The following is a 5,041-nucleotide window of genomic DNA, read 5'->3' as shown; positions in this document are numbered from 1 at the left end:
TCCCAAGTTACCGGTTTATTTTAAAATCCCAAATCGAGGAAATTTGACTCTGTTTTAAAGTCTGCAAAAATCAAAAGACCGGGTAAGGAATTTTGTTAACCCGGGAGAAGGTGTTAGGTATTTCCAAATTCCGTGGTTTTAGAACGGTCGCTCAACTATTAATAATTGGCCTAATTATCTTTTATTATATTTTTAAAACCTATTGTGCATTTTTACTTTCTAACCGCTTTTAATTAATTATTAACCGCTTTTAGTATTTATGAAATTTATTTGAACAAGTCGCGATGTCACGCACTCATTTATTTTTATACATATTGTGAATCGCATCACGTGAAACGCACCCGCAATTTACAACATATTTATTTTTATTATTATTTAAAGTTATGATCGAGTCGCATGAAATGCACACCCGAATTAGGGAATTATATATCACGACTATGCCACGAGAACCGTACCCATAGTCATGATGATTTAATTACACGCCTAAAGCAACTACCGATGCATAGTTATTCAACAGTTTGAGATCATGTATTAAGGTGTATAGATTTTTAGGATAAAGTAGAAATAAGATAAAGAAAATTTAATGATAGAGGTTTTCTAGGCTGTGGAAGTTTGAATTGACTACTGAAGTACGTGCCAATAGAGCAAGTCGATGAATTAAAATCAGATCACAATCTAATTCACTGGGGAATTTCGCAATGCCTAGCTAAGAACGATTCAAATAAATTGATCAGGTGCTCTTAACACAACCCTCAACCGGTCCAAATGAGTGGAATGGGCTTAAGGCAAGGCCCAATAACGTGAGGCCTTTTAACAAGGCTACTGATATTTCCCAATGGAAATGTTGCACATTTAAGGTAATCAGGAGAACATATTGAAAAATAACTATGTTTTGGGCATAAATTCTCGGAATTATTTAGTTTAACGAAGTATTACAGAATCAGTTAGCCTAACAAAGTGTAATCATACAATTCAATAGCATGGTTTCAACAATGAATTCCACAACCTTTTTCATTGCCTGTCAACTCGACTACTTCAGGCTGAATCGCCTATAACGCCTATAACGACTTATTCAAACTAGAATCAGACATTTCAATAGCATAATAGCATTTAAACAAGGTAAAATAAACATCTATACAACTCCAGAATTTGAGGCAAATTTAAATAGATACAAGCTCATATAATCTTCATTCGAAGAAATATAATATTTGCATCATTCTAGCCAGAAGAAATACTTGATTACAGCAGAACCAAAACAAACAGAAAATAAGTCTCTGAATTGGAAGGAAGCAATAGCAAAACTTGGAACAAGCTAACTGAAACAACAAAATATAATTCAAATAGAGGCAGAATTCCAAATCTGGACAGATTTTCAGCAAATTCAGAAAGAAAAATCAGTAATGCTAAACAGCTAACCGCCTTTTAAATCACAGAACATGTGGATCAGAATAAAGGAAATAGGAATCAACTTGAAACTCCTTTTTGTTTCGTTTTTTTAGCTTGCCAAATTCCAGATATTTTTGAGAATTTCAGAAAGAGGCAGAGTTTTTCTTTTTGTTTATGTGTTTCTATGTCCTTTTTGTGAGTGAGAATGAGTCTTTTATATAGCACGGATTCTAGGAAAGTATTTTCATTTTTCTAATTCGCCCTTACCTTTTAAACTTTTGTTATTGGCTCTTAGACCCCAAAATTTGAGTTGTTTCTGTTTTCTTTCAACCATTTTCTTTTCTCTAGAAACTTCTTTCAGTTGTAAAAGAAAAAGATTCCTCAAGTTAAAATCCCTTAATACCCTTTTCTAAACCCCTGTTTTTTACTCTTTTAGTTTTTCCTTTGCCTTGACAGTGTGCTTTTGTGTTATTAGGCTTTAAGACTCAATAGGCCTGCCTGTCAAACAAGGCAGGCCCCCAATCCATTTTTGAACCAGGCCACAATCAACATGATTCTAGAATAACTAATGTTGACCAAAACAACAGAATTCAAATAAAGCTAGAGACATTAAACAACTAACCTAAATTACAAAGAAACGATTAAAATCAAAATCAATTATCCTAAAACATCTAACAATATATCAATCCATCTCCTAAGGACGATGTTAACCTCAAACTTCGGCAAACATATGATTTAGCTAAACGAATTAACGATTCAAAAATATAAAGAAATAAAAAGAAAGAGAAGAAGATATATCTAAATAGACTTCAACATAGATCCTACAAAAGCTGGCCGGATTCTAGTGTATTTCGAAATGGATCGAAACTAACTCAAAACGATTGCTCTAGTCAAAAGCAATCGATTCATGTGAGTCTCGAACCAAAACGACCAAAACCACCAAAGAAATTTGAAGCAGGTCGGACTAGGTTTTTTCTAAAATTTTGGATCTAAAATTCGACAATTTTGATGGGGTTTCTGGTGAAATCGAACAGAGATATGTGATGAAGGAAGGATGGGGACTATAGGGTGAGGATTTAAGGTGGTTTGGAGTGGTGCGGCGGCGGCAGTGGTTTAGGAATCCTAGGGCGGATAGGGTTTGGTTAGCTAGAGAGTAGGAGGGAAATAGGGGGTGTCTTTAGGGTTTGGAGGGGGGGCATTAGGACAGTTATATGGGGGAAGGGGTTTAGTTCGGGTCCGTTAGATTTACTAATAATCAACGGTTGGGATTGAATTTGAACGAAACGGGATCGTTTTGATGGTTTAAGAACTGGACCGGATGTATGGGGTTTGGGCTGGAGTGAATTTGTGGGCAATTAGGCCGACTGGAGTCTGTTTTGGCCCAAATTCGGAATAGAACTAAACAAAACTCTTTCTTTCTTTCTTTCTTTTTTTATTTATTTTCAAATTATAAACAAAATAATTAGCATAATAAATTAAATCTTAACTCAAATCTAATTTGTAAAGTTAACGTACTTACCTATTTTCTAACACTTGACTAATCAATTAATTTAAAATGTGAATTAATAAAAGGAAATACTTAATTCAAAACTAAAATCTATAAAATGTAAAAATGGCTATTGTATTTTTCTGTGATTTTCGATTTAATAATGCATTTAATTAACGTAATTATATCCTAAATGCAAATAAAATTCTAAAATGCTATTCAATGAAGATTTAAACATTATATGGTATTTTTATAATTTTTTTAAACACTTCTAAACATGCATGAATAATGCAAACAAATGCAAAACAAATTGGATAAAAATAAAGAAAATTTCCTATTATTCTATGAAATAATTAAAGAAACTATTTTTGAATATTTATTAGGAGTGATTTGTATTAGGGCGAAAATTAGGTGCTCACACAGTAGACTATCGAAGGTCCTTCATATGCTTCAGAGAAGAAATATTCAGGGGGTTCTCCACTAATATGTCTTTTCTGTTAAATTCAATTTTTATTACTTATATATGTAGTAAATTAACATCTATAACCCAAAATCACAGGGTTAGTGACTTAGTGTAATTCTTTTTCGTGATTGAAGTTTAAATTTAACTTATTTAACCACTAGTTCACTATTAATTTATCCAGTAAATGTTGGACTTTAAGCCATTGGGCTTTAAAGTAGAAGAAGTGTGAATTGGATATGGAGGAAAATAAAATGGAGGGAAAAATGAAAATTTGAAAAAGTGAACTTTTGTCTTGCACTTTGTCCCTCATTGGTGAGGGACAATCACATTTGTGTGCTTATATATAGAATCACTTCTTAAAGCTCTTAAAGGAGTTGAAGAGAATGAACCCTAGCGCCGTCGTCGTCACTCGCTCGGCTCGGCTTTGGATTTGGATTTGGATTTGTCAAATGATCGATCGATAAGATTATTTTTGGACAAAATTTATTTAATTATTTAATAATTAATTAAATGCCAAATCACTGCTGAAAATACGCCAGAACCCTGCTGAAGATTCAGAGGGACTCTCTGGCCGCGGTTCTGCCGTAACCGCGGTAGAACCGCGGCAGGCAGATTCAGAGAGCCTCTCTGACCGCGGTTCTGCCGTAACCGCGGTAGAACCGCGGCAGGCAGATTCAGAGAGCCTCTCTGACCGCGGTTCTGCCGTAACCGCGGTAGAACCGCGGCAGGCAGCGTATTCTTCTGAAAAGGCACCTTTTCCAGACACCTCTTCTGATAATTGCCTATAAATTCTGAGGCAAGGCTCCATTTTCTACACACGAAAAACACTCCAGAACTTCTTTCTTTTTGAATATACTGCATCCTAATTCGCAGTCTCTCTCTCTCCAATTCGTAAGTGTGATTTTGCTTCGTTCTTTGAGTTCGTTGGGATCCTGCAGTTTGTATTGCCACTGTTGCAGGAAGGTTTATTCCGTTTTATCCTGGGATCATTTAATCCATTACCTTGGCAACTTGTGAGGGGGTTAAAATTCCTTAAGGACACACAAGAAACTTGTGGACTCGAAATTTCTTAAACTCTTCTGTTTTTCCAGTTTCTTTTATTTTTTCTAGCAGTTATTTTTCCTGATTTTTGGTTTAACACAGTAACGCTCACAAGCTTAAGGAATTTTATACTAACGTTTCTGTGTTGAAACATATATTAAACTGTTATTCATATTTTGTATACTGTTTTGGAGCCTAAAGCCTTGTTGCTTTCTACTCCAATAATTGTTCTGTCCGGTTTAAAGTATATAAAAAACTTTACCGGAATAATAAACGTACGGGTTTGAAGTATATAAAAACTTCACCATTGTTACGTGTTGTAGGTTTGGTTTGGTATTCAGTTTGAAGATATCAAAACTTCACTGATTTAACCAAGTTCTGTTTTGTTTCCAACTTTACAGAAAAAATGATGAATGAAAATCAAACTAATGGAAATGTTGCGGGAACGGGTGCTACTGTTAAAAATGTGACTGCCTCGTCAAGCCGTTCAACTCCTGCTCATGCTATGGCACCAGCAGAAAAATCCGAAAAGTTTTCCGGAATAAAGAAGGCTTCTGGACCAAGAATTACCCAAGCAAGAAAAAGTTCAAGGGTAATTGCCACAACTGTAGAAAATCTGGGCATAAGGCCGTGGATTGTCGTGCACCAAAGAATGATAAGAAGAA

This window comes from Nicotiana attenuata, unplaced genomic scaffold (genome assembly GCF_001879085.1).
Source record: "Nicotiana attenuata strain UT unplaced genomic scaffold, NIATTr2, whole genome shotgun sequence".
Taxonomy (NCBI): domain Eukaryota; kingdom Viridiplantae; phylum Streptophyta; class Magnoliopsida; order Solanales; family Solanaceae; genus Nicotiana; species Nicotiana attenuata.
Note: the sequence above shows the minus strand (reverse complement) of the source record.